Below are 22225 nucleotides of genomic sequence, written 5' to 3'. Positions count from 1 at the left end.
TTGCTAAATGTACCCGTAAGCGGAAACAAAGCTGTAGCGTCACATCCTGTTTTCAATGAAGCCCAATTTCAATCATGCATGACTTTGATTTCATCAACATCATAAATGGGCATGCAAAACAGGCCACGCCGTACTATTAATGAGAAATAGGGATTGCATATTACTTATACGTGACATATACTTGGATTAGAGACCACGTCATCTGTTTGCAAAATCCTCATTATTAAGTTCTATTAATATCAACCACTGTATTCGTGTTGTAATATTTGCCTGCTAGAAGGTTTTCTATCACAACGGAGTCGCAGGTGTAGCACTGATGCAATTTTCCGTATGTAACATAACAAGATGATTTATAATAGCATCGCTGAAATTGTGTGCAGGTTTGATTTTTTTAAATATAAACTCTAGCTCTCAGTTATTGTTATAATTTTCATTATAATTAGCAAATGGTTCTTTGGTGTTCTCCTTTGCCGTTGTTTCAAAAAATCGAATTGGAATTACTTCGTGTAAATACTTCTGGGCTCCGTGACCGGAGCCTAGAAGTATATATGTAGAAAGTATTATACCTTGGGTATAATAAATGTTAAAGATACGAAGCTATTTTAAACCTGGTTTTACTGGATCTTTCCAGGCAGTGCACAACAGAAACTATTAATTTTAAAGGTAGCATCTCCATTCCATACATTAGCACAGTCTCTAAAAATTAGCTAAAGTGCTTAAAAAATATAATATCAGGACGTTCTTCACCACACTTCCTAAAATCCGTTCTCTAATCAGTCATCCAAAGCCTACTCATCACAACTTAAAATATCCAGCTGTATATAAATTATGGTGTGATTGCAATATCCCTTATTTTGGACAAACTAACAAATCTATTGAATAACGTATAGAAGAGCATAAGAGAGACATCTCTTACAAAAGATCTCATGCAACTGCGTTATCCAGTCATGTTATTTTTTTCAAATAATCCTAATGATGATCAACAAAGCCACTCCGTTTGCTGGGATAGATCAGAAAATATCTTTCGCTGTGATGATGAGTTTGAGAGAAAAATTGTAGAATTAAGGGAAATCCTGCTGAACCCTGTCCACTTAAAGAACAATTTGAGTTATAACATCTCAGATAGCCATGCTGCAGTTATTCAATATTGGCGTTCACGTGAGCCTGCACGCATACTTTCAATAAACAATGGCACGCCTGTTAGAACAACTTGAAAATACAACGTTTTTTATGAATCAATTATGTGTGGCAATTTTTTCCTGTAATTTCTAGTTTGTTTTGATACTTCAATGTTTATTACTATTCTTGTCCTTTAAGAATACCTGAGGAAGGCTGTTATAAGCCGAAACTAGTTGTATTATTCTCATATATATATATTCATGTTTGCAGGAAATAATAAAAAAATAAACCTCCTTTCGGAGACTGTATTGTTGGCATTCACTCCTCTTGATAACAGAAAGTGTCCTGAGGTATTCTGAACCAGATAGACAAAAGAACGTTCTAGAGACCATCCACAATTCGAGGAAGTGGGGTCGATCCGAGTGCAACCACGCTTTGTAACCCACCTAACATTGCTGATAGCAAAAATATTGGGTGAGATTCAAATAAGGAGAATTGTAGCGAACGGAATGCGTGGACCAATGCTTGCACAGTGCGAGCCTTGACATTACGATATGGTGTTGCTGAAGAGTCGAGATCAATCGGAAATATTTTCACTATGTAGCTCAATGCCTAGACAATCCGAAACAATCTCCAGGTAAGAAGTAGCCATCCAGGTATGTTCACTATGATGGGAAGATCCACTGATCATACCTGAACCACCATTACGCGAGAGCATTTCACAATCCTGGAAACAATCTATGTGGCCATAATGTTTCGGCTCACAAGTATGTCGCAGTTTATAAACATTAAAAGGATCCCAATGAAATGATAAATTTTAAGATTTATTCTATAGGCCAATGGTCTTCAAATTTTGTTCAATAATTATCATTCAGAATCGTTATAAAAATGAATTATACTGATAGAGTTTATTGTTGAACCTAGAAATGCCTTAACAGCGATAATTACCGCAATGCATCCTACTAGACAAAGAGCTATCAGACAAAGGCCTGCTCAACTTCATTTAAGTTTACTTTATTTGAAGGTTTCTTACTCCATTAAACTGCACTACATCTTTAATTCAATCCTTGAAGAATGAAACTAAGAGCAATCTTACCAATGTTTCTTCCTTCCCTCTGTTGGTCAGGCATTTTTTTTCGGTCAACATCCATGATTTACTTCTATATACACACACTGTGCCCGCTGAAGCAATGAGGTTTTTTTTTTTTTTTTTTATTGGGTAGTCCTTTGAATAAATGTAACACATGCGTTTACAGTTTTGACCGCTAGAGTTTGTTGTATTGGGAGGTGCAACTTTCGAGTCGGTGATGCAGCTGTTTTCGTGTGACAACCGTTGAAGTAAAAATGAGTAAGTGGGACATCTAAGCAGTTGTGTCATGGAACAAAGAGATGTGATAAAATTTTACGATAAATAAGGAAACACTGCTGCAGAAGTATACGAAGACCTAAAAAAAATTACTGTCTGAGCGTCGCACAAGTATTCCGCTGGTTTTCAACGTTTAAATAGGGGGAAGGAGTCATTGGAGATTGAGCCACGCTGTGGCTCAACCTCCAATGACAATTCTAAATATAAGCCTCCCAAATATAAATAAGTCTCCCTCACCGAGAGGGTGTTTTCCGGCGTGACCCGTGTGGGACCTTGTCGGGGGATGCCTTTCCCTGGAATATGAGCGGCTCTGCTCGGTGGTATAGGATGAGCCTGTCGCTGAGTGGGCCAACGCTGAGTTGGACGATCTTTCGGCCACTATTGAGGGTCTAAGGATCGTTCTAATTTTTAAACAGGGCTTTACTCAAAAATATCCACAGTAGCCCATACATGTCGTACGAGGCGACTAAAATAGGATGCAAAGTTTCGCTCCCTTAGGTTTCTCTCGGAATTTTTCTCCCGCTGAGGGGACTTAGATTTTGGTGGTTTACCCTGCGAGAGCATCTTGAATCTCTGAGGAGAGTGTTCTCCAGCGTGGCCCGTGAGGGGCCTTGTCGGTGGATGCCTTTTCCTGGAATATGAGCGGTTTTGTTCAGTGGTGAGGAGGCCCGTCACTGAGTGGAACCAACGCTGAGTTGGACGGTCTCACGGCCACCCGTAGGGAGTGGTCTGGGGATCGTTTTAATTTTTAAAAAGGGCTTTACTTACATACCAGACCCACTGTAGCCGATGCATGTCGTATGAGGCGACTAAAATGGGTACCCAGAGAGGGTAATGGATGGCAATTCTGTAGCCAATGAAGTGTTAACTGACGCTCGGCTATTGCTGTTACCCTCCTGCCATGATCAGAGCTTTTTGCCCTATATATTTTCCCATTTCCCTATCCATACATTTTCTTATACAGATAACAGGGAATATGAAAAGCATTCTTGCTTCACCCATCTAGACAAAAAAAAAAAAAAAGCCTTTTCCCTTAGTTTTATAGTAAGGAAAGCCTTGTTTAATGCACACAAAGAGAGGGATTTGGAATGGTGACATACAATAACATTGAAAGGGCGGACTAATTTAAGGGAATATCAGTGATATAGCATTTACATTTTGCATTTTCTGAGAACAGCCAATTTTTGCTCTTCTAACAGGTATACTTGTATATTTGGTGTTGTCAAAGGAGATGAAATACTTCTTTTTGGATGTCTGAGGAATCTTGGGTGATATATTTGTTACGTCATCATTTGGAAGCCGTTTCAAACGACGTTTAGCTGGCTGGGATCGACTGTGGCTGTGTAATATGATCTGCCTTAGCTAAGCCTGAATTCCTTCAAGTAGACTTGACTTTAGAACTACACGAAGGCGATCTCGACTTTTTCATATTATAGACGTCAGTAATAAATTTACACCCGTTTCGTAAACATGTACTTTTTTCTACGGTAGCATTTATTGATATTGTATTATTTGAAATATCAATCACTTTTACAGAATAAGATGCAAATAAATACTTAGTCCTTCTTTTCGATTTAAATGTTAACATCGTCCAATAATAATAATAATGTAACATTATATTATTATTATTATTATTATTATTATTATTATTATTACACATTGTATTCAATTTATATAAAATATGAATAAAATATAATTTTTATTCTGTAAAAATGTGTTAAAAATTCTAAATCAAATTTCCAAATTTCTTAAAATTTAGAGAAAAATAATAAAAATAGGTTAAGGAACCATTTAATATCTCATATATATGAAATATGTGTTCTCTTATCGAGCCGGTGGAGCCATCCTCGATGGAGCCATCCTGATCTGAGGAAGGAGGGTAATTGATGGCAATGCTGTAGCAAATGAAGTTCTAACTAAGGCTCGGCTATTGCTGTTACCTTCCTGCCATGATCAGAGCTTTAATAGCTCAATAACTTATCCCTACACTGTCCTCTACAGATAACGGGGAAGATGAAAAGCATTCTTGCTTCGCTCCTTTAAGCCAGTCCTTATAAGGAGTGGAGCCATCCTGTTAGTAATGTTAATGGTAATGGTGCAATTCAGTTAATCGACCGTGAGATGCGGTGATTAATACCCTTGGAGGGTAAAGGATGGCAATGCTGCAGCCAATGAAGTTCTAACTGAGGCTTGGCTATTGCTGTTACCCTCCTGCCATGATCAGAGCTCTAATAGCTCAATAACACCTTATCCATACACTGTCCTCTACAGATAATGGGGAAGATGAAAAGCATTCTTGCTTCGCCTCTTTAAGCCAGTCCTTATAAGGAAGGATAAGAGTTTACCATATGGGAGTTTTGGGAAGAGGTAGAATTAAATACCATTGGAGGTTAATGGATGGCAATGCTGTAGCCAATGAAGTTCTAACCGATGCTCGGCTATTGCTGTTATCCTCCTGCCATGATCAGAGCTTTAATAGCTCAATAAGTTTACCATATGCGGTGATTAATACCCTTGAAGGGTAATGGATGACAATGCTGTACCAATGAAGTTTAACTGAGGTTCAGCTGTGGGGCGCAGAGATTCGAGAGTTTGAGTTCGCTCTCTTAAGGTTTTTGCCTTAAGGGAGCAATTTGAGTCTCTGGAGAAAGTGTTTTCCGGCATGGCCCGGTGAAGGGCTTTGTCGGTGAATGCTTTTCTTCGGAATTTGAGCGGTTCTGCTCGGTGGTGGTGGGGGATGGAAGGCCATCACTGAGTGGAGCCAACGTTGAGATGGACGGTCTTTCGCCCACGATTGAGTAGTCTAGGGATCGTACGAATTTTTAGAGACTGCTTTACCTTTAAATATGGCAATGCTGTAGCCAATGAAGTTCTAACTGAAGCTTGGCTATTGCTGTTACCCTCCTGCCATGATCAGAGCTTTAATAGCTCAATAACACCTTATTCCTAAACTGTCTTCCAGAGATAACAGGGAAGATGAAAAGCATTCCTGCTTCGCCCCTTTAAGCCAGTCCTTATAAGGATTTTCTCAATTTTCTCAAGATGGAGGGTAATGGACTGCAGGGCTGTAGCCAATGAAGTTCTAACTGAGGCTCGGCTATTGCTGTTACCCTTCTGCCATGACCAGAGCACTAATAGCTCAATAACACCTTATACCTACACTGTCCTGTACAGATAATGGGGAAGATGAAAAGCATTCTTGCTTCGCCTCTTTAAGCCAGTCGTTATAAGGAGTTTACCATACATGATCATCCTAAAGTTATGCCTTAGGATGATCCTGGATGCACCGTAGTTCATCAGAAATTCACAGATTCGCCGAGAAACCGGCATTCCATACATTTCCTCCTTTCTTCGTAATCTTGCAGAAACATTCTTCGTGAAGTCAAGTTCACATTCCAACCCACTAATCGTACAAGCTGTCAATTACAAAGAGACTGATTACTAGAAACACAAAAGACCGAAGGCTATTCTTCTCTCAACTGATCACAGCTAACACAGCTGCTCTCAGAGGGCGAGCTTAACTGCTCACAAACCTCCCATTCCCAAACAACTCCCATTACAGATAAAGGGGAATATGAAAAGCACTTGTGCTTCACCCATCCTGTCGGTAATGTTAATGGTTAAAAAATGGATTTTACCATAAGTGTGTTTTATGAGAATTCACATGTGTCAGCTGACAATTATTCTTGGGATGGTAAATAAATGTCAACATAAAATAAATGACAGCATATGAAACCACACTCGGTACTGAAGTTACTTCATGCGTGTCAAAAATCAATTTCTGCAATAATTCGGCATCTAAAAAAGGCAAAACGCAATTCTTAATTTATACTTTATTTATTTACCTTAGTTTAAAAATTACTTTCGTAGAAAATGTATTTTATTTTTCCAGAAGGCTGTCTGATAGAGGAACAAAGAGACAACTTAATGAACTAAGTAGGAGTTGAATAAAATCATGACGAAGAAAAAGAGAAAATAAATACCTATTTCCTCCCTCAATTTGGTTTCTTTAATTAAGTCAATTTCCTTAATTTATGCATTTTAATAAAATGAAAGCAATAGCAATCGATGTACAATAAACTTCATTTGCAAAGACAAGTATTTATTCAGAATGAAAGAATGTAGGGGGAAATATCAGTACACTAAGAGAGAAATATATAGAATGTGCTTTGAATACTGGGGTGAGTATCGCCTTCGAAATAAAACCTGCCATATGATGATCACGTTGATGATCTCAGATAGGGCGATGAAAACCATCTATCAACTAAAGACCTTCGAACACATCCGTGCCACCACAGTCGAATTAGTGTATATGTTAGAGAACGGATAAGCCTCCCGCTAGGAAAACTAGGCCGCATTAGTTGGTTGTTTAAAATTACATCAAAACAATTATAAGACAAATGTATTATGCATTTAAAAACTGAGAGATTAGTTTTTATTTATTTGTACGGGTACTCAATTGAGTCAATGGACTCATCGCGGGAGACCCGCAATATCCATTAACACAGTTCTTATGGACTGTGCTAATGGTCATAATACGCCTCTGGCAATTTATTCCACCGACTCACCACTCTCCAAGTAAAGACCGAGTCCTCACATCCTTACTAACCACACTCTTAGACAACTCCAAGGGTTGTTTGTTTAGATAAGTTCCTTGTTTTCCCTCTACTCCCCATGTATTGAAAATTTTCTTTTGTGTGAATCCTAAAGAATTGCTTTAGTAAGCTATAAGTTTCTATCATAATCCCTCTCCTCTGCCTGTCAATTAAACTCTATGAAAAACCACACAATTTCGATCTATCATCGTAGGGAGTATTCCACAGACCTGTCACCAGCTTGGTCACTCATCTCTGAATTCTCTCCACCACTGCCCGATCCCCAAGAAGCGCAGCTGACCAAATCTGTGCGCAGAGTCAACATCTGGCCAAATCATAGACTTATAAAGAGGGATAATAATCTTTCTATCTTTACTAGTCAATGTGTTCTTAAGCATCCAAGTAATCCTCTCAGCTATTTTTCCAACTCTTGTCATATGTCCTCCGAATTTTAAATCTCTATTCACCGTTATCCCAGATCCCTCGCGTCATCAATTTCCTGTAAACTAAGTGTGTAATCTTTTCATCCGGAAGTTTTACATTTTACAACATTAAATTGATAATCATTATCCTTTGCCCATACCGCCAACTTATTTAAATCATCCTGCAAGATATGTGTATCACGTTCCTCAATTATTGCCTTCCCCAATTTTATATCCTCAGCAAACAACAGAATATCTCTTCTCAAATCTGCTACATCGTTAAAGCAGAAATACAGCACAGAGTCCTCGGGTACTCTTCATTTGTCCTCATTCGCACTGATTCCACTCCACCCTCTGATGTCTGTCTATCAACCACCTCCAGTCAATGCTACAACCCTCGTATTCATTCCCAGTTGTTCAAACCAATATGACAATTTTCCATGCGATATTCTGTCAATGTTTTTGCAAACTCCAGCAGCTGCAACTTAGTTAAGAAATGGCTTGGTTGGCCGAGTGGTTAGCGTATCCGCTCTCCAGCCAAACGGCTGCGGGTTCGAATCCCGCCGCGGGCTTTGATGTTTGTGATTGTCTGTGGTCCGCGCGGTTAGCCTAGTGGCTTTGCGCTTCGCAACCATGTGCCTGGGGAAGGAGTGTCATATGTTCGATTCCCGTTCACGACGTGAGGAGCTTAAGGATCTTCCTCAGCCATAGCCAAGTTAGCCGGTCTTGGGCATGGGCAGCAGGGTTTTTTCCGCCAGTTTATCTGGGGTGTTTCATCCCGCAAGCAGGCAAACCGGCCCCGTGAACACAAAGGTTACAGTCATAAATACTTACAGCAAGGAAGGCAACGGGAAACCACCTTGCTCATAATCATCTCTTCCTAGAATGGTAGCATATAGCTACCCTCCCCCGGCCGTATGGCAGATGGGAACCAGAAGAAGATTGTCTGTGAAAATACTAGTGGTAGTATTGGGCGGTAGATGGCGTTGATTTAGTTGTGGTTCATTGTAGTTGGTGGATTGTGGGTGGTGGAAATAGAGAGTTGTAGAGTAGATGCCCTCCCTCGATGAGTCTTACTCCCTGGAGGTGTCAAATAATAATAATAATAAAATCCTGCAGACGATTATTGAATATATGTAGGAATATTGAGTAAAAAGCAGAAATTAATATCTCCGATTGTAATATATAATTTAATGCATTACATTATTAATATGGATCACATTCCTTCATAATTTGATCCATATTTAATAATGAATTATAACAGACACGTAAAAAGGAATTTTATTTTATTTTGAATAACAAAAAACAATAGATTTTACATAAGTTAATAGGAAGATAACTAATTATATTTACATTATTTTTATTATTTTGCTATACTGTATTTGTATTAATAGATCACCATATGTTATTCATTTTTTATTTGCTAAGATAGTTTGATTTCCTTCACATAATAATACTGGTAGTATTTTTCGAAAAACAATTATGTTTTATAAGGAACTGAGTCTACGTCGTTTTTGCGTTACTAGATGACGGCACCACAATTCGTTACATAACATTATTTGTCAGTACTTCACCAAAGTAATACTTAAGTACCACCACAGTATTAAAAAACGAAGAATAAAAAATATAAATAATAATAAATAAATACTAGATGACAGGCTTGTGTAGCTCAGTCGAAGTGGCATCTTCATCTTCTGAAGTATCCGCCCGAAGATAGACTCGAGTTCAAGTCTAGTCAGTGACTGGAGGAACTTTTCTAAACCTTTCTTCGACTGGTTCCCAAGTTAGTCAATCTCTTGGAAAGGTAAACGGGTTTTTTTCTTAGGTTTTTCATCCCATAACCTCAAACAAATCGACCGTAGAACTCACATCCTGGGTTAGGTACAAAGAGATAGCAGCAGTTGTTTTCACATCTTTTCATCGGTTGCCGCTTATAATTAGTGCTAATCTTAGGCCAGCTATATCTGATTGGCTACCGGTAGAGGTTGAACTGCCCACTCAGTCTCCATAAGCTAGACAGGGTTTAAAGACCTTGCCTATTCCCTATAAGGGAATAAAAGGCATTCGCAGATAGCTGATAAATAGCTGAACAATCAAACGCATTTACCTATTTGATAATTATTCCTTCTAACTTCATTCTAATTGCGAAAGTTTTATCCATTTTATAAGACAACCGTAATTATTTTATTCTTTTTAATTAAATGATTTTTTTTTTTTTTGCAGTTATCTGATTACGGCTGCTATCACTACAGATATTACTTAACAAGGAAAGAAAGTTACTATACTTCAAGGAAAGTTCATTAGATTTCAAATTACTATCACACTGTTTCATAGTGTTTTGATTAGGATTGTTCTGTGTTTAGCTCGTGATGAGTTCTAGATTTAAGGTTTGGCGCTGTAATATGTTAAGTAGCGGTATGCTTCATCTAGAACCACCAGTATTATATGTTCTTTTACAATTTTTCCTTTACTAATAGTGCTCATGAATGGTTTGGATTTAAACTTTTTACTTGCACAGTTCCCAAAGCCTCTTGAGCCTTGTTTTTGCTAGAAGTCTAAAAACGAAATTGAACAATATCATTGTGGCATTCTCTTTTGGATATGTGGATATTTGGAACTTGAAAGAATTACTAGAAGTAGCAAAAAAACAGTGAGAGAGTTAAGATAGTGAGTTTGTTGCCGTGATATGACAGAGTAGAGCTGAGAAAGAGTGCTAAAATAGCAAAAGATTCGATGCATAGGTTATGCAGGAGGAGTGGTATAGAGTTTGTGGATGTGTGGAGTTTGTTTGACGAAAGGACTTTTAAAAGAAGGATGGTTTACATCTGAATGGATTTGTTGTGCGGAGACTGGAAAACGCGTTGCTGAATGAAGTGAAAGAGTGGATGTGCAGAATTAGGGAAACTAGAGATTTTTTTGTGTGGGGTGGTGGGAAGCTGTTGTGTGGATATGCAGACTGTCAGTGTAAGAATGTGAATAATATGCCTGAATTAGTACCAATGGTAACAAACCACAATGGGATATGTAGTATAAAGCATCAAGATAGGGGTGGGCCTAGGGGGGGTTGGGGCTTTTGCACTTTATCTACACTAATGCAAGGAGCATTAGGAACAACCAGGAGGAATTTTCGACCTTGATTGGCTCATTCGGGCCATAGATTATTGGCATTAGTGAAACATGGCTAACAGAAGATGATATAGTTAGTGGGATAAAGTGTGAGGGGTATAGTATGTTCAGGAAAGATAGAGAGAAAATAATGGGGCAATGTTATTGATGATAGCCTATGAACTACAGCCAAAGAAAATACAAGTTCGATTGCAGGACAGTGAAAATAGCAAATTTAAGGCTATCTGGTGTGAGATTGAGGCCAGCGGAAGAAAATATACATTTGGGTACTGCTGTATACTAGGGGATGGAATAGGTGAGGAATAGTATGCATAGGCAAATAGACTCAATGAGAGGAGGACAAGTAATTATTATTGGGGATTTCAACTATTGGAACATAGATTGGAAGCAGGAGAGGAGACATGGGAGAAAGGAAATGGATTTTATTCAGTTACTGGGTGATAATTATCTGAGACAGCATGTAATGGAATATACTATGAGTGCTCAATCTAGTATTTGCATCCAGTGCCGTGATGAGGGCGTGGCGAAAGAGGCGTCCGCCACGGGCGCAACCAGGTTTGGAGCGCAAAACGTAAAAAATAAAAATAAATAAATAGATATAAAAGTCCGCTATTTTATATTGTATTTTTAAATTTCGGCAATGTGTATTTTTAAATTGCGCCGCTTGGACACACAAATTCTGCAACACACTGCTACTCATTTTGATGGGGTTAATAGAAAGCATTTAACATATTGCATTTAGTAAAATTTAACTTGCTACATTTAAATTTTTCAAAAATGTTTTTTGTCATTTTTGGGTTGCGGGCACAAGTTAGACACTTGCTACAGGCGCTTCATACCCTCGTTACTGTATTATTTGCATCAGAGAATTTGAATATAATGAATAGAACCACGTTGCCACCGATTGGTGAGAGTGATCATATGGTATTGACCTGGGAGGTGGCTAAATGTGTGGAATTTTCAGTTAAGACAAGTTATATTTGGAATTACCGGGATGGTAAGTATGTCAAGCTTAGGAGATTGCTTGGATCTGTGTCATGGCATGTAAAACTTCAAGGACTGGATATTGCTAGTGCATGGGAAGTGGTGAAGGAGAGATTCAGGGAGGTAACGGCTGCCTGCATGCATAGAGTCAGGAGAGTAAATCAAGCGGAAGTTAAATGGACGAATAACACCAGTAAGCTGGAGCTGCAATAAGAAATAACTGTGGAGGAAATTTAAAGAGAAATGTAACCTACAAGCCTACGTACAGTACAAGGCACAGGCCAGAAGGGTAACTAGTGTGGTAAGAAAAGCAAATGCAGATTATGAAAGGAAGTTAGCAACACAGTCTAAAGAGAATCCCTAACGGTTCTTTCGATATGCTGTATGTAAAAGAAAAAATCTATACGGCAGAATGATTTTAAGGAAAGCCGATGGTAGGGAGGTAACTGAATCAGTCTAAATAGTAGAATTACTAATGATGGAACCGATGGCTTACACGGGAACTGAGGTGAATGAAATGGAGGTGAACAGCATATTACAGAACCTTAATGTGAATACATCAGTGGGAGTGGATGGTATACCAGCTCGAGTCTTATATGAAGAGGCAAAGGAATTGTCAGTGCTCTTGCCTATCTTTTTCTCAGCTCTGGGTTAGTCCCGAGGAGATGGAAAGAGGGGAAAATGGTTCCATTGCATAAAGGTGGCTCCAAGTCAGCAAATTACCAACCGAGCAGCATATCAGAATTCGTCATAGTATTGGAGAAGTTGGTCAAGAGCAAAATACATGAATGGATAGATGGAAATGGGATATTGTATGGGGGAGCAGCATTGTTTTGTGAAGGGTAGGTCATGCCTCAGTAACTTGCTCACGTTTTATAATACAGTGACAGCTGAGTTGGATAAAGATTTACAGTGATACCGCTGGACTTTGCAAAGGCTTTTCACAGGATACCACATTGAATCCTATCAGTAAACTGCAGCACATGTGGATAGCTGTAGGGTTGGTGAAATGGATAAGAGGGTGGTTGATGGAGAGATATTAGAGAGTAGTTTATTCAGGAGTAAAATCCAAAAGAAGACCTGTGACTAGTCGTGTGCCAGGGTTCTGTTCTTGGGCCAGTGCTATTTAATTTTTTCATTAATGATATAAGAAAGGATCTGAGAGGAACTGTTCAGTTATTTGCCGATGATGCAAAGTTAGGTAGAGCAATAGTTAATAAACATGACGTAAAAATTTTGCAGGGTGATCAGGGTGATACAGATTGGCAGACGGCTAAGGAAAATGGATGTCAGTTTAATGTGGCAAAGTATATCACCCTGATCACCCTGCAAAATTTTTACGTCATGTTTATTCAAAGAAGGTGAAAAAAATATCAGCAGTATACCACATTGGTGGAAATGTACTCCAGGAAATTGACGAAGCCAGAAACGTGGGAGTGTTAAAGGATAGGGACTTAAAGTTTAAGGAGCATATAGCAAAGGTAGCTAAAGCATCTCATCAGGTAACTTTGTTACTGAAGAATATTTTGAGAAGATTATTGTTTCTCTCTATCGAGTCTTGATAAGACCCTGTCTTGACGACTGTGCCCAGATCTGGGCTCCAGGGTTTCTTGGTGATGGGGGAGGATGTGGAGAGGATCCAGAGGCGAGTGACCAAGATGGTACCGGGTGTATGGAATTAATCTTTCGAGAACAGGTTGAAGATCTGTGGGTTGCAGAAATTGGTTGATTAAGTGGAAAAGACGACTTGAGACGACTTTCAAATTACTAAGGGTTTTTACAAGATTAATTCAGAGAAATTTTGAGAACAGGTCTGGTGGTGGGAGAACTAAGGGCCATCCTTGGAAACTGAGCAAGAGTGTAGTTAGCATGGGTGTTAGAACTAGGTTTTTTATTTGGAGAGTGGTGAATGAGTGGATCAGGTCGCCAGAGTCTGTTGTAGGTGCCGTGACTGTGAATGAGTTCAAAGCAAAGTATTTGTGAGTAGAACTAGGTTTGATATGTTGGATAGTTCTTGACATGATGTTTCGGTCCTCCTTCGATGAGTCTAAGGACTCCTTGGAGTTGCCCGTAATAATAATAATAATAATAATAATAATAATAATAATAATAATAATAATAATAATAATAATAATAATAATAATAATAATAATAATAATACACTGCATGTCCGAGACTGCTTTCCACAGAATAACGTTGAAGTATTGGATTGGCAGGCCCAGAGTCCAGACCTCATCCATATCGAACATCTTTGGGACGAATTAGAAGTCCAAATTCGGTCCACACCACAACGGCCGTTATCAGTAATGGGAGTAACTTTGCGCGAGGAATGGAAGAATATTCCTGTCGCGACGTATAGGAAATCGGTTGCAAGCATTCCCCGAAGCGTAGTTGCTGTTATTCAGGCCAAAGGTGGTCCCACTCGGGATTAGAAATTTGATTAAAATGCATTTTCTGACCACAACTATGTCCAAATACTTTTTGTTAACACAACATTATGGATGAGGCATTAATAATTACACAGTAATTATTAATGCCTCATCCATAATGCAGGTTTAGTGGTAAAAAATTAATTAATTTAATTAATTAATATGATAAATATTAATATCACCAATACCGTCGCTACGCTAACAATTCCTGTTATCGTAGCAAGTGCGGAAAGAAGTTTTTCCAAGTTTAAACTATTACAAATTATTTGCGAACAGGAACGACCCAAGAAAGATTGGTTGAGCTAGCAAATATATCGATAGAGGGGGACATAGCTTATAATTTAAATTTAGAAGAACTTGTAAACAGTTTTATTGTGCGATATCCCCGTAGAGCAAACATTTAATTAATATTATCATTCATGTAATCATTTTGCATTCATGTTTCTCTTGTAATAAAAACAAAATAGCAATTGGAGATTTTCTTATATTTTTGTCTTATTATCCATCAGGGGTGATATTTAATTACGTGTGTTTTGCCATCGGATTGTTATGAATTTAAATAAAATTAATTTTTTGTAACTAATTCGTACAAATCATAATTATTCCCATCAATGTTTCATCACGTGCTTTACATGGTTATTGTTCTGCAAGAATTATATTTTAGTATATGTACAAATGTACGATCTACATGCGTACATTCCACACACTACAATATTCGCCGACTGTTCTGATTCTTCCAACACAGAGTAAGAAATTCTACTCTTAATAATTACTCAATCGCGATGTATAATTATCCAAACCCTTACGCAAAGGAAGTAAGCCCTTTTAACAGCCCAGATACATAACTAGGATCCTAACATCCTTGAAAACTAGTAGTATCATCAATTTATTATTATTGTTATTATAGTTATTTTAAATGTTAGACTCTCCAAATTAGATATGTGTGCATGTTCACAGACAAGGTCAGATCTGCATCCATTCAGACAACTGGATATGAATTCTGTGAGTGGCCTTGTCCTACTCTTCGTTTCATCCCCCATCTCCTTTTCTTTTATTCGTTTATTTCTTGCTTTTTTCCCCCAAATGAAAGGTGCAAGGATTGCTAGAATGGCTGACTACATGGTGACTCCTTTCTGACGTGATGTAAGATAAACAAACAAACAAACTTTCACCAAAAATAAATATGAAAAACGAACAGAAGAGGGGAATTTACAGGATACCTCAAAAGAGAGATTTGCATGCTTGTTTGAAAGATGTGTCACTGGCATGTATCAGGTCATATCTCAAACACGGGAAATTAGTCATAAAATGTTTCTCAGTAACTTATTCTTTTTTAAGATATTACCTTTCAAAAAGAATTTCTAAAGAGTCGAGAAGTAATTAATCATGAATAAATCATGATTCTACGCTCGTTCTCTGAATTTTAATTACAGAGGAGAATATCATTTGCAATAGTTGAGTTGCAAGGTGTATTATGCCCGTAACCGTACTATCAGACCAGTTTTTCGATTTCGTTTTAATGCGATTAATTGTAATTTATTAAAACTATGTTTTTTAGATTTAGCTGGTTGAAGAGAGAGAGAGAGAGAGAGAGAGAGAGAGAGAGAGAGAGAGAAATATATATATATATATATATATGTTACGGTTAAAGTGATAAATTCAGTTATTATTAATAATTACCGGTTATTATTATTAATAACTGGTTAAAGTGAATAATTTCTAGAGGAGTCTGGTAAATAAAAACATGTTTATAGGTTTTATATATAGGTTTTCATTCTCAATAGAAATAATAACAGCTTACGTTAGGTTAGTTTATGATGAAAAAATTAAGGAAGTTACTTCTTTTGTACTCAATGAAATCAGAAATCACTATAAACTAATCTAACCTAACCTTTATCGTTTGGAAATCATTATAAACTAACCTAACCTAAACTAACCTAACCTTTATTGGTTAGGTTAGTTTAGGTTAGGTTAAGTTAGATTAATTTATCATGAAAAAAGTAAGGAAAGTACTTCTTTTGTACTCAATGAAATCAGAAATAATTATAAACTAACATAACCTAAACTAACCTGGATGTCGCATGTCGAACCAGAGTGTAGTCGTAGTTTGTCGTGGGCAGATTAATGGGGATCAAAGATAAACATTGTTGTGTGCCGAGCTTAATGATTGCAGGCAGATAAATGGGGATAGCACATAAAAGTTGTTTTGTGTAGATGAATGGGGATAATAGATAAACGTCGTTGCTGTACCTCTTTCCTCATCAATGGAGAAAAACACTGATTAGTTCCTTTCTGATTTATCCATTATGGCCATTAATCTGCCCAAAACAACTTTTATTTGTGATCCGTATTCATCTGCCCGCAATTATTAAGCTTGGCCCATTTATCTTTTATACCCATTAATCTACCCGCGACAAACTACGACTACACTCTGGTTCGACATGCGACATTGAGGTTAGTTTATAATGATTTCTGATTTCATTGAGTGCAAAAGAAGTAGTTTCCTTACTTTTTTCATTATAAACTAACCTAACCTAACCTAAGCTGTTATAATTTCTATTGAGAAATATTTATTTATTCGTATGGAGATTCCTCTCTTTTTCTCCCCCCTCCGTATTTGGGCGCCCCATCATGTGGGGGTTAAGTATTTATAGGTGTAGATCCGTGTGTGTTTACTGGGCCTGTTTGCCTGATTGCGGAATGAAAAACGCCAGATAAACTGGCTGAAAAAACCATGCTGTCCACACAACCGGCTAACTTGGCTATGGCTGAAGAAGATCCTCAAATTCCTTACGTCGTAGACGGGAATCGAACCTGGGACACTCCTTCCCCAGTCATATGGTTGCGAAGCACATAGCTACTAGGCTAACCGCGCGGATCTATTGAGAAATTGAGAATAAAAAACCTACATATAAAACCAATAAACATGTTTTTAATTCATTTACCAGACTCCTCTAGGAATTATTCACTTTAACCGTAATATATATATATATATATATCAAGGGATGATTGAAAGTGTATGCATTCAAGGGGTTAAAATGTTTGGTCAAAGAATTTTTTATTTTTATTTATTGTATTTTTCTAATATCAACTCTACACATGAGAGGTCTCAGTAGCCGTGCGTAGGCTAACCAGGCAGAGATGGGAACTATAAATAATCTTTATACGCGATAATATCCAGAATATATTTTGAATTTATGAAATAAATCAATAAATAGGTTACATTCGTATTTTAATAATTTACTACTTTTAACAACTTTTTAAAATTCTGCGTTTCCAACTTTAAATTCAAACCATTTTTCATTAAAATATCGATAAATAAATTCTTTAATGCTTTTTTTTTTACTTTACAAAGCAGTGTTTGCGAAATTTGTCTATGTTTCAGGAAATCGGTAGGTAGCACGTTTTCACTTTTAGTCATCACCAGTAGTTGAGCTGATGATCAACAGCGAGTTGAAGATTTAGGAGGGAGAGAGAGAATTGTGGCAACCGCTGCTTTCCTGTATTCTTAAACACTAAGTGATGTATTACTGTTCTGGAATAATATTAGTTATGTGTTTGATTTCTCGGAATTGTAAGTTAAAAAGCTAAGATTCCTAAAGTAAAAAAATAGTTCTCTTGTTATTTGACTCATTTTAAGATGGAGAGCAGCAGAACATAAGTATTACAGCATACTACCTGATAATGGCGAACTACTCAATTGCCGACCTCTAATAATTCAGTGTAGTGATATTTTACTTCACATACATGTACAAAATCTGCATGTTGGTTACGCTATCCAATAGGAATTTTAATGTTTCAAAGAAGAAAAAGAAACCATGAAATAAATAATTCTTATATTCACTACGGAACAATACAAAAGCTACAAAATGCAGAACTACTTTTCCTGCTCCAAGACGAACAAATCCCTCAGTGAATCCATATTAATCAGAATTGAATGCATCATTAATGAGAAAGAAGGAATATTTTATTGTCCCGTTGATCTGTGTACTATTGTAACTTCAAATGATTACTATCGATGCGAATGTTATACGAGTTAGTAAGGGAATTGTGTCGTCTGCTTTCCGTCACTTAAGTGTGTATTGTTCTGTATGTCTTTTGTTATTCTAAAATACCGTATTCTACACACGGGATGCATAATTGCTAACCGCATATGTATCTGCTAAGAAAACAACTATCAGTAATCGGACTTTCCCTAAAATGGTTTTTCTTCTTTTATTTTTCTTTGAAGCCCTTATAAATGAGGCCAAGTTGTATTTTATCTTAATGGGACAAAAATCAGGTAAAAACATTTGCTTGAATTGCAGAAGAATTTCCTAGAAAATGATGAGGCGAATTTGGTGAATGACCCCTGACGTTTTCGTTAACACCTAGAATACGTGAACCTACTTAATTTTCTCCGTCCCGCCCTTTTTTTTTTAATACGTGAATAAATTTTGTATACGGAGAAAAGATTGCTGATTTCCTTATCTCATGGTTTTTAACAAGTAAACCACCAGAGTTAAAATATTACACACCAGCGCCCAAAAAGTGATGCGGCAATAAATGAAACTTACAGTCCTTAAAGTTCTTAAAAGAACTGGGCGATGAACTGAGTCCTTGACTCTTTATCCTGTCATCTAAATGAAGAAAATCTGTGTGGATGGGGTGTTATTGAGCTAAAAGCTCTAGTCATGGCTGGATAACGGCAATAGCCGAGCTTCATTGGCTACAGCATTGCCATTTGTTACCCTGGAAGTCCTAAAAAGGACTTTTTTCTCCGTCATCTACTCTGAAACTCACAGCTATCAAAATTATTATGTATTGATCACTTTTATATAGATTTTAATTTACTGTATTATATCTTATATTATATTATTTTATTAAAAGAAATTTTAAGAAATTATATTATTTTGTTAGATTATATTTTATATAGAATTATAAGATATAAAAATAATCCACGTTAATTTAACTTTAATAGGCAAATAAGATTTAGCATCTTTAGATGTGAGTATGGGACATGTTAAGCACTTACTACAGTATCGCAATTTCTAAGAACTTAGATGTCAGTCCTAACTTATATGATCGCATCTTGCAAAAAGTGACTTCCACTGGATAATCTGACTAGGTCATGACTCTTGCTTGATCCTTTCATAAAACTAAATGGAGTGATGTCATCACCCACGACCTTGGATTCAATGCTTTTGCATTATACAAAAGCATTGAATCCAAGAATGAGAGGGTGGGAGTGCGCGCGCGCGTAAGCAGTTTCTTAAGCAGTTAAAATGAATTGTTCTTTAATTCATCCTTTTTTTTTCCTATTAAAACACACTCTTATTATTATTATTATTATTATTATTATTATTATTATTATTATTATTATTATTATTATTATTATTATTATTATTATTATTATTATTATTATTTTGGCTAGATGGCTGAAGCAAAAATGCTTTTCATATTCTGCGTTATCTGTAAAGAAAATGTATGGATAGGGTAATATATAGGGCTATAAGCTCTGATCATGGCAGGAGGGTAACAGTAATAGCCGAGCCTCAGTTAAAACTTCTTTGGCTACAACAATTCAATAATGGACTACATGGACTACATGGGCTCTTCTTATCCCGGCCACTACACGACTACTCCTTATGTATTGGTCATGGATATAATTTGGTGAGAGGTGTGGTAAGCCTCTGATCTTTTTCATTGCTCAGGAAGTTTATAGCTAAATTTATTTTATTTTGTATGTATTATTTTATTTATTTATTTATTCATTATTTTAAGCCTTTATGATGGATTTCTCAGATATCACCTACTTTTGTTAAATTCTATTTTTCAGAAATTTATATATAACTCCAGCAATAACGTATGCCATGTATTTTTGGCTTGAAAAATGATTTGAATTTCAGTATTCATCTTCTCATCCATTTTGTATTTTTCCTTGAGTAACATGGAGTAGAAGTGTAGATAATCTCAAAATGTAAACTAATAAAATATAAACAAAATGTAAAATATAAATCACGCTGGTTTTGTTAATGATAAAAAAGTAAACTGTTTGGTTGTAGAAGTTTTATGACCCTTGTGTGCTCAATGAAGAAATGGATATTAATCAGTTAATCTGTGTGTGTGTGTGTGTGTGTGTGTGTGTGTGTGTGTGTGTGTGTGTGTGTGTGTGTGTGTGTGTGTGTGTGTGTGTGTGTGTGTGTGTGTGTGTGCGTGCGTGCGTGTGCGTGCGTGTGCGTGTGCGCGCGCGTGCGTGCGTCTGTTCTCATGGGCCGAAACATTATGATCACTTAGCGTGTTGGCTCTTCCTTTGGTCGTGATAACTGCTTGAGCTCGTCTTGACATTGACTCCAATAGACTACGTAAGACTGTACGACATTTATACCACCATACTTCAGCATTTCTGGTCGAATATCATCTACTCCTGCTGCCTTTCCACATTTCAAGCCTTTGATGGCGTTTTCTACTTCAAGTATCGATATGTATTCCTCACTGTATGCCTGTTGAGTGTTCGTTACCACTGTGCTATCACCGCTTATTTCATTTAGCAATTTCTCGAAGTAATTACTCCGAGAATTTGCTATATAAAATATAATCTAACAAAATAATATAATTTCTTAACATTTCATTTAATAAAATAATATAATATAATAAGATATAATGCAGTAAAATATAATCTATATAAAAGTGATCTATATAATATAATAATTTTGATAGCTGTGAGTTTCATTTATTGCCGCATCACTTTTTGGGCGCTGGTGTGTAATATTAACTCTGGTAGTTTGCGTGTTAAAAACCATGAGATTAAGGAAATCAGAAATCTTATCTCCTTATACAAAATTTATTCACGTATTAAAAACAGCGGATGCGGAGAAAATTAAAGAGGTTTACGTATTCTAGGTGTTATCGAAAACGTCAGGGATCAGTGACCAAATTCGCGTCGTCATTTTGTAGGATATTCTTCTGCAATTCAAGGAAATCTTTTACACCTGATTTTTGTCCATTTAAGATAAAATGCAACTTGTCCTCATTTATAAGGGCTTCAAAGAAAAATAAATAAAAGAAGGAAGAAACACCGTTTTAGGGAAAGCCCGATTAGTGATAGTTGTTTTCTTAGCAGATACATATACGGTTAGCCAATTGTGGCTTATGCATACGTGGGTAGAATACGGCATTTTAGAATAACAAAAGACTTGCGGAACAATACATACTTAAGTGACGAAAAGCACACGACACAGTTCCCTTTACTAGCTCGTATAACATTCTCATCGATAGCAATCATTTGAAGTTGCAATAGTACACAGATCATGGGGACAATAAAACATTCTTTCTTTTTCTTTAATGGTGTATTTAATTCTGATTAACATGTATTCACTGAGTGATTTGTTTGTCTTGGAGCAGGAAAAGTAGTTCTGTGTTTTTTAGCTTTTGTATTGTTCCGTAATGAATATAAGTATTATTTATTTCATGTTTTCTTTTTCTTTGAGACATTAAAATTCCTATTGGACAGCGTAACCAACTGGCAGATTTTACTGCACTGAATGATTAGGGGTCGGCATTTGAGTAGTTCGCCATGATCAGGTAGTATGCTATAATAGTTATGTTCTGCTGCTCTCCATCTTAAAATGAGTCAAATAACAAGAGAACTATTTTTTTCCTTTAGGAATCTTAGCTTTTAAACTCCCAATTCTGAAAAATAACCTGCATAACTGATACTATTCCAGAACAGTAATATACCACTTAGTGTTTAAGAATACAGGAAAGCAGCGATTGCCACAATTCTCTCTCTCTCTCTCTCTCTCTCTCTCTCTCTCTCTCTCTCTCTCTCTCTCTCTCTCTCTCTCTCTCTCTCTCTCTCCATTAAGTCTTGAACTGGCTGTTGATCATGAGCTCAACTATTGATGATGACTAAAAGTGAAGACGAGCTACCCACCGATTTCCAAAACTTCAAAAAATTTCGTAGAAGCTGCTTCGTGGAGTAAAAAGCATTAAAGAATTTATTTATCAATATTTTAATAAAAAATGTTTTGACCTTAAAGTTAGAAACGCGGAATTTTAAAATCGTTGTTAAAAGTTACTTATTTCATGAATTCAAAATATATTCTGGATGAGTCAGCTGTTTAATAACAGGGCTTCCTCCCAGTTTTAAGAAGTCTACTATAATTCCATCTTCTCCTGGGGCCTTTCCATTCTTCATTTCCC

The sequence above is a fragment of the Typopeltis vanoorti genome, chromosome 6 (genome assembly GCF_054136105.1).
Source record: "Typopeltis vanoorti isolate ZY-2024b chromosome 6, IOZ_Tvanoo_1.0, whole genome shotgun sequence".
NCBI lineage: Eukaryota > Metazoa > Arthropoda > Arachnida > Uropygi > Thelyphonidae > Typopeltis > Typopeltis vanoorti.
The sequence above is the reverse complement of the archived record's forward strand: the minus strand, read 5'-3'. Positions refer to the sequence as shown.